The following is a 9,430-nucleotide window of genomic DNA, read 5'->3' on the forward strand; positions in this document are numbered from 1 at the left end:
TTTCGCTTAGGTCATGATCTCAAGGTTTGTGGGTTCGAGCCCCGTGTCGGGCTCTGTGCTGACTGCCAGCTCAGATTCTGTGTCTCCCCCTCTCTCTGACCCTCCCCTGCTCACACTGTCTCTCACTCTCTCTCCTAGAAATAAATAAAACATTTTTAAAAAATTAAAAAAAAAAAAGAAATACTTCCAGGTGGAAACACCTAACTTATAAAATTAGGAAGCCGTTTTTGCTGGTACAAATTGGGGATTAAAAAATTGACAGTGCTTTTCCAGTGCATTCACATTTCCCAAACAATGTTTGAAGGATATAAAATGGGATGGCACCCGGTATATGAGAACTAAAATTCAACCAAAGAGGGGCGCCTGGGAGGCTCAGTCAGTTAAGTGTCCAACTTGATTTCTGCTCAGGTCATGATCTCACGGTTGGTGAGATGGAGTCCCGCATAGGGCTCCATACTGACGGTGCAGAGCCTGCTTGGAATTTTCTCTCCCCCGCCCTCTGCTCCTCCCCTGCTCACACTGGTGCACACTCTTTCTCAGTAGAAATAAACATTTGAAAAAAAAGTAAAAAAATAAATTCAGCTAAAGAAAGGTAAATCTCACTGTCGTTGCTTGAATTTGCTCTCCACCCTCCTGCCCCAGACCTTTGTACATAATGTTCCCTCAGCCTAGAGAGCCCCTCCCCTCTTTGCCCCTCTTCCCTGCAAACACAATATCCCTGTCTCCATAGGCCTAAGGCTTTCACAGCCTTTCAAACTCCATGCAAATCTCCTTTTCTCTAAGATGAATGCTGCAGAAACACACACACACACACACACACACACACACACACACTTTCCCCAAGTATCTGCCCACCTGGCACATATTCTCCAGCTGGCGCTGATTGGTACAAGCTCATGTCCCTACCTCACAAGTCGCCTGATGGCAGGAGAAAAATCTGTGCTTGTTGTTAGCAAAACTCCTTCTGCTGATTCGCTCTTCTCTGGGAAACTCTTGTACTCCCCCATCAAATATCCTAGAAGTTTCATTTTACTTTTTTGACACAGTTTGAGATTCTTGCTTGTTTGAGATATTCTAATAGTTTCATAGAAGTCAGAAAATATCCTTGGGGCCCCTGGGTGGTTTAGGCAGTGAAGCTCCAACCTTGGTTCAGGTCATGATCTCATGGTTCATGGGTTAGAGCCTCACATCGGGCTCTGTGCCTGGAGCTTGCTTTGGATTCTGTGTCTCCCTCTCTCCCTGCCCGTCCACTGCTTGTTCTCTCTCTTTCTCTCTCTCTCTCAAAAATAAACATCAGAAAAAGAAAATATCCTTAAAGAAGATAATTAATAATGATAATAATAATAGCTTCCATTGGCTAGAGCTTGCTCTAAGAAGTCATGGCATATACTCTCTCACTAAATTCCAACCATGGCACTAAAAGGGTAGGGTCTGTTGTCATCTCCATTTTATAAATGAGGAAACTGAGGCCCAGAGAGGTTAAACAACTTTCCCATGGTCACACAGCTGGTAATTAGTGGATCCCAGCGTGACTCTTCCATGAGGCACTGTAGGCACAGAGCCCAGGGTTCAGAATATTTTCAGGGGCCATGGAAATGTTTTCTTTCAGAATAAGAAGGAATAAGATAAAATTTTAGGTTGAAGTAAAAAGTTTAATATATAACATTAATATATTTGTATTTATACCAACATAGTTGTAAAATATACTTTTTGATATTTTTTGTGGAAGAAGGGATGAGTGAAGGCACAATGCCTAGGGACCATGATAAGTCATAATGTGGCTCTGGTGGAGCAAAAACTCAGATCAGGTCAATTCATTTTAAATGTTTATGTTTTAATTAGGCCAGTCCAATCCCATTTTACAGGTGAGGAAACTGAGGTCCAAGGCCACACAGCAAAGGAATGGCAGAGCCTAGCATAGAATGCAGGTTTCCAGCAGTTCAACCACGTTGCTCTGTGGTTCGACGGCACCACCTGGTGGCCTTTTTGGGTACTTCCCTTAGTCAAAGGATGACCCTAAAGACAGGGTACAGACTCAGATATCCCCAAGAAGCAGCCACAGTCTACCCTTGGGCTCCACACTCAGCAGGTGAGGAGCCAGGACAAGGAGTCCATTTATGTGCTTTCTTTAGGTTGTCATCAGAATTCACACATTCCCGACCCCCCATCCCTCTCTCAGGATAACAGTTATCCCTCAGAGTTAATGCTCATAAAGTGCTTAGATCAGCCCTGTTCAGTAGGAATATCATGTGAGCCAATATGTAATTTGAAATCTTCTAATAGCCACATTTAAAAAAGCAAGAAAAAAAAAAACAAGTAAACTTAATTTTAATAACATCTTATTTTAATCCAGAGGTCAGCAAATGACAACCTACAAGTCAAATTTAGCCCACTGCCTATTTTTTTTGGGGGGGGGAAACAAGTGTGCAAGGGGCAGAGAGACAGAGAGAGAACCCCCCAGAAAGTGGAGAGAGAGAGAGAGAGAGAGAGAGAGAGAGACAGACAGACAGACAGACAGAGATCAGGTCACAGAGAGGGAGGGAGAGAGAGAACGAGGCTCACCTGAAGCAGGGCTCGTAGTCACTGGAAGCAGAGCTCAAGCTCACCTGATGTGGGACTCAGACTCACACACCATGAGATCATGACCTGAGCCGAAGTCTGATGCTTCATGACTGAGCCACCCAGGTGCCTCTGCCTATTTTTTAAAAAATAAAGTTTTATTAACACATAGCCATGCCCATTTGTTTATGTATTATTTATGGCTGCGTTTACACCACAACTGCAGGGTCGAGTAGCTCAGAGCTGAGACTAGATGGCCCACAAGTGGAAAATACTTACAACTAGCCCTTTACAGAGAAAGTCTGCCGGTCCCTGGCTTAACCTAGTACATACAGAGTTGGTCATTTCAACATGTAACTCAATATAAAAAGTATTAATGAGATATTTTATATGTTTTATCATCAAATCTTCAAAGTTTGGTGTGTCTTTTATACTTATGGCACATTTCAATTTGGGTGAGACACATTTCAAATGCTCAATGGATACCTGTGGCTTATGGCTACCAAATAACCTAGTGCAGCCTTAGAAAAATGCATGCACATAGCAAATATCATATATGCGTTCATTAAATACACACATGAATAAATGTCCCAGAAGGAGTAGGTCCTAACATCCCGGGACATCCACTGTGTGTAATGAACCTCTTTTCCATGCCTCTGGAATGATGCTAGCTACATAGTAGCATCCTTGAGAGACTTGAGAAAATCAATTAAGCTGTTTTGGGAAGGGCTTAATCTAGTTACAAAATCCCAGCTGAGAAATGCTGCCCTGGTGGCAGCCTAACCTCCTCTAAGCAGCTTGCAGACTAGCTGCCGACAGAGATCATCGTCATCATAATTAATGTAACTTACATACATAAGCACTTGCTAGCATTTTCTGAGCAGTGTTTCACTTCATGACGGAAATAACAGTGGCTCCCTCAGGAAGCCTGTCCCAACACCTTGTGCTGGCTTCAGTGTCTCCTCTGTACCCCCAAAGTGCCCCCCTCACCCCCACCCCAGCCATTCTCACCCTGTGCTGTGAGCTCCGGAAGATCTGGCTTCTTATTCCCCAAGAGCCCAGGCTGAGGCTGACCTTCAGGAGATGCTAGATCAGTGGATGTTGCAGTCAATCAAATGGCCCTAGAGGAATCCAGGGGTTCTCTGTATTTGATTAGGTTCAGCAGGCACCTGCCAAGCATCTCTGGTGTGCAAGGCTGCGGTGCAGCACAATCACACACACATGTTGGCCCTTGCTCACACTCTCTGCCTCTTGCTTTTCTCCACTCAAGAACTTTCCCAAAGTTGATGAGGAAAACCCAGGCAAATGAGCTCAAATTGCAGCTTTAAGTGGCCCAGCTCTTCTGTGAAGTTGCAGGCTAAGAGGCAGACCGGGAGAGACACAACTCTCCCAGCCTTCACACACCTAGAAGTCATAGGATGTGTTCTCACCAACAGAATGTAAAAGGAAGTGACAGTTGTCAGTTTCAGGCCAAGGCAGTTGAGAGCGGGCATGGTCTCTCCATCTCTCTTCCCTTGTCCCCGGTTGGATGCAGAAGGACTCAGGAAAGGACTCCGAGGCCCTGGGAGATGGCAGAGCCACCTTGCGGGAGAGGCCTGGATCCCCAGATCAGTGCGTGGCAGGTGCCCATTGAACATCAGACTGCACTGTGTTGTAACCAATACATCTTTACCGGTTAAAGCAAGTGGGATGTAGTGGCTGCTTGTTACAGCAGCAAGGCAAACCTGACCCGTGCAGGTTCTTTGTGAGTAAGAGAAACTGCTTCTTCCCTAAACTGTGGGATACACTGGGGCTGAGCAATTCTGCTGTGTGTCCCTTTGATAAAATGTAGAGCAAGTAAAAATGGGGAGACAGTCCCCTCCTCCACTTAGCACCATAACAAGATCTTATTGAGCCCCTCCCCTGGCCCAGCTCTGCTGCTGGAGCACTTTTCCCAGGAGAGCAGCTGGCACCCAAACCCTGCTGGTGATGGAGGGGGCGGAGCTCTGCGAGGAGCTGGTTCGCTGAGGACATACGAGAGGCGGCAGGTGGGCCACCCTGAATCCCGGAAGGGTGCCCGAGGTGGAGTGGAGGCAAGGCTGGAACAACATGGGGAGGGTGGCTGGGGCTGGGGCGTCTCTGCTCAGCAGGGTCCAGACAGACTGCGGGAAGAGGCAGGAGCAGCTTCGGGACCCCGGCGAGTTCACATGAGCTGGTCTGTCCGCTGTGGAAAATGGAAGATGCTACTTTTGATGTCAAAGGTCTTGGTGATGGGCTGGCGCCTGGCATAAGTTGGAGCCCCGGTGTCCTTCATGGCACCCGCGTCCCCTGGAACACAGCAAAGGCCTGGCTGAGCTGGGGCACTGTTCCTCCAGCCAGCCCTAGCCCAACCTGCAGGGTGGGGAGTCGGCAGAGACCCCTGCCACGGCTGCTTGGGTTAAAATAGTGAGATACTTCTATACAGTTAGGCAGCATGGCTGCCCCTTGGGCCCCTGGACTCCTACCTCAGCTCTCCCACACCTTCTCAGGGTCCGGCACCTACATGGCACTCCCGGCATAGCGTGGGAGCCTCAAGATCCTGCCCACGATCTGCCCTGATGGGTGGCATTCAGGTCGCTCTGACTGTTAACTCTTCTGACCCCATCCCTACACCCCAGCTTTTACCCCTCATCACATTTCTCCCTTTAGACTAGCGATAGCCCATCCACCCCAGTGTTTCCAAGTAAGAACCCCCAGGGTCCTGACCAAGGCTGCATTAGCTCCCCAAATACCCACAGCCTGCAGGCCTTGTCTGCTGGATTAATAATAATAATAATAATAACAATAACAATAATAATACCAGTTACCATTTGTTAAACACTTCCTATGTGCCAGGCACTACAATGGTACTTTCTGTGTGTAAAATGCCATCTGGGGCTGACCCAGCTCGGGGTGGGGGGCACACAATGCCTTCAACCCCTCGTCCCCGCGGCTGTTTGCACCCCCCAGGGTGACTCAGCTCCTGCGAGGGGAGAGGTGCTCAGCAGAAGGTCCGTCAGCTGTGCCTTATCCAGCCCCCGCACTGGTTGGGTTAGGGGCATGAGGCCAGAAGCTTACAGAATGTTCCAGAGATTCTAGGAGCTACCGCCTGGGACCTTCAGCACCACCGCTGTGGCGGAAACCAGCCTTCCTGGTCGTGGCCCCCGCCCAGCGCTGCCCGAGTACGCGGTGGGCATCTAGAACCAGCTTCCCCTGCTCCACTGTTTAGGTTGCTGGATAAGTGCAGGACGGCCGGTTACACTGGAGTTTCGGATAAACGATGAATAATTTTTCAGTAGAAGCACGCTCCATGCCATGTCTAGGACATAGTTCTAAAAAATTACTGTTTTCCCGAAATTCAAATAACAGGGCATCCTGTAGTTAAATTTCCTCCATCTGGTGGCCCTATGCCTGGCGGTGGCAGAGCCAGAGGGCATAAGTCTGAGGGCCTGAGGGGGCGGAGTGGAGCCGCCAGGACCCGTGTGGTGTCGAAGCTGAGACTCCCTCTCTGGCCCTACTCAGAAGAATCTGAGGGAGGGGCGCCTGGGTGGCTCAGCCGGTTAAGCGTCCGACTTCAGCTCAGGTCATGATCTCACAGTTTGTGGGTTCGAGCCCCGTGTCAGGCTCTGTGCTGACAGCTAGCTCAGAGCCTGGAGCCTGTCTTCAGATTCTGTGACTCCCTCTCTCTCTGACCCTCTCCTGCTCACACTGTCTCTGTCTTTCTTTCAAAAATAAATAAAACATTAAAAAAAAAAAAAGAAGAATCTGATGGAGCAGAAATGCTTTAGGTCCCTTCAAACCCCTCCCAGCAGGCCTTCCCTGACCTGTCTATCACGGGAGCTGCTCAGTCCCCCTGTCTTGGTACAGCCTCAACACTCACGTTCTCTGTCGAATCCTTAGGGACAAAAAGTGCCTGACCTATATCAGGTGCTCACTAAACCTTTGCTGAATGACTGAATGAATAAGTGAATGAATGAACAAACCAGAATCCAGACCCAGGCCCCCTAATTTCAAACTGAGTCACTCTTTGGTGCTTGTTCATTCCCTAACTCATTTCGGGGCAGAGCTGGGATTCATCGACAACAGGTCTCCCTGTCTGGCCTGTCCCGAATGAAAGGATCACATGTTGAATGAAGGAATGTCTGGCCTACCCATCTCATGGGGCTTTTGTGAGGAAAATTTCTGTTCCAGGTGCTTTTCCATTTGATTTCCCCAAAACTGTGACAGAGGAAGGCAGGTACTCGTGTAGTCCCATTTTTCAGATCTGGAAACTGAGGCCCAGAGAAGTTAAAGTTCTTGCTTGAGCTCATACAACTCTCAAGCAGAGGAGCCAGGATTTGAACTTGTACTTCCTGATTCCACACTGAGGCCTCATTCCCTAATCCACATTTATTCATTTGTTTATTCATTCCACTGTCACAGAATAGCAGCCCCAAGATGGGAGCTGGGAGGGCATTAATAAAATTAACTAAGAAGTCCTGGAACCCACAGGGCTCATTAGACCACCTGGATACTCAAGGGAGGGTGATTCAGAGGGCCCAGTGCTTTTGCAGGCTCAAAAAGCACAAGGGTGCACTCAACTCTGCCTGGAGGATTTCAGAGGACTTCCTAGAGGAGGTGACGTGTGAAAGTTAGCCAGCAGAGGAAGAGGCAGGAGGCACATTCCGGGTGGAGAGACGGAGATGTGCAAAGGTCTGGAGGTGTGAAGGCGTGGGCCCTGCTGGGAGAAGGGGGAGCCAGAGGGAGGTGCTGACGTGTGAGGGTGACGAAGGACAGGGCTGGGCTGGAGTGGCGAGATGGTGGTGGCCTTTACCCAAGTGCCAGCCATACTCCCAGGACGACAGGATCGGTACCGGAACTTCTCCTTAGGCTTCTGGCGATGCCGCTCGCGGAGGTACAAGGCGCGGCCTTGGCCGTCGTGGGAGAGGCCTCGGAAGAGCAGCTGCAGGGTGCTGGGGGGAGCCTGCCTCATTTCTAAGCCCTCTGGCTGGGGCTGGGCTGCTGGCTCTTGAATTGCTCCTTGGGCCTCCCAGACTTTGTTTCCCTTGGGTGGGGGGCCCTGGACACCCCCTCCCCCGGACAGCTGATCCCGGACCCCCTTGGCCTCTGGCCCTCTGACCTGTACCTCCTTGCTCTCAGGGGAGCTGGTGACAGGCAAGGCTGAGCTGAAAGGGGCCTGCTGGACCCGCTTCCTGGGCGTGGGCTGCCCCGTTAGGTACTTGTGGCCACAGTGGATCTTCCAGGCGACCGGGCCGCCGCCTCCTTCTGGATGCGCTCTTGCCAGCAGGCTTGGTTCTGAGCCGGGCACAGATCCCTCATGGCAGCGAGGGGGAAGGGGAGGGGAGGGAGGAACCATTCTGCCCTCTGCCCGCAGCCCTTCTTCGGCCTGAGTTTGCTCTGCGGGTGTCCGTCTCCATGGATACGTGCAGCCAATGAGGGCTGGGTTGCCCAGGCTGCAGAGGAGGGGCTGGGCCGCTGGTGGGGAGGGGGCTGGGGGCCCCTCACCGGCAATAGGCCAGGCCAGGCTGCAAAAGGGAGCACAGGCTGGCCGCAACGTGCCCGGGGTGCCTGGCAGGAGGCTGTGTTCCGCCCCAGAGGGGCCCAGGGAGCTCACGGGGTACCACACACAGCCTCGGTTCCCGTCAGCACACCTACTATGCGCCAGGCACCCAGGGAGGTCTGATGAGAGGCGCAGCGTCCGCCCTCAGGAAGCTCTGGACACACGGCTGGCGTTGCCATGGACACCATGGACCCCAACTCCTCAGGCCCAGCTCTGACACTTGATGGCTTCCTGGCATCATCTGAACATCGGAATGACAGTGGGAATTACTTTTAGTAGTAAGGGGATGACCTTAGACCGAGGTCTGAGAACTTGGGCCGGTGTCCCGCACGAGGCCGCGCTGCGTCAGTGTCACCTGCTGTTTAACAAGTACCTGCCCGGGGCCGGCGGCTGTGCGGAGTTCTGTCTGTCTGAAACCGCGCCCACCTTTGCTGGGCCTCTCATTAACCTCCTTCTCGGATGGGGAGGTGGAGGCTTGGAGAGACAGTGTGCCAGCCCCAGGGCACACCGCTGCTCTGTGCCCGTGCCTGCTCGGCTCCAGGCCCTGGGCTGGAGGCTTTCCTGAGTGATCCCCCTCAGTGGAATCCCCACAGTGACTTCCCGGCAGGCTCTTCCATCNCGACGGCTGTGCGGAGTTCTGTCTGTCTGAAACCGCGCCCTCCTTTGCTGGGCCTCTCATTAACCTCCTTCTCGGATGGGGAGGTGGAGGCTTGGAGAGACAGTGTGCCAGCCCCAGGGCACACCGCTGCTCTGTGCCCGTGCCTGCTCGGCTCCAGGCCCTGGGCTGGAGGCTTTCCTGAGTGATCCCCCTCAGTGGAATCCCCACAGTGACTTCCCGGCAGGCTCTTCCATCACTTTTCCAGCTGAGGAAACTGGAACGTTCATTTGGTTACACTGGGACTGACTCCCAAACCCACACCCATGTGTTACAGACACAAAATTCTCTCAAAGAAGGTGACAGCATCATGCAAAAGCCACAGGGAGCGGGGCATGGGCAGAGGATGACCCGCCAGTCACCCAGAGGCATGACCCATAAAGTCAGCCTCCAGAATCCTCACACCCTCTGCCTCTGCTACCAGGGTGCTGCGGACAGGAGCACCGGTGAGAAGGAGGTTACCCATAATGCCCCAGGGCCACTCACCTTTCCACGCTGCTCGCTGTGCTCTCATTTATTCATTCAACAAACATTCATTTGCTCTGACCCTGTTGCCAGGCACTGAGCAGGTACGGAAGGTAGATGAGGAGGAACACAGTACACATGCTGCCTGTCGTCAGGGTTCCACAGTGAGCAGGGGAGACAGACTCATAACAGCT

The sequence above is a fragment of the Crocuta crocuta genome, unplaced genomic scaffold (assembly GCF_008692635.1).
Source record: "Crocuta crocuta isolate KB4526 unplaced genomic scaffold, BGI_CrCroc_1.0 scaffold87, whole genome shotgun sequence".
Classification (NCBI taxonomy): Eukaryota; Metazoa; Chordata; class Mammalia; order Carnivora; family Hyaenidae; genus Crocuta; species Crocuta crocuta.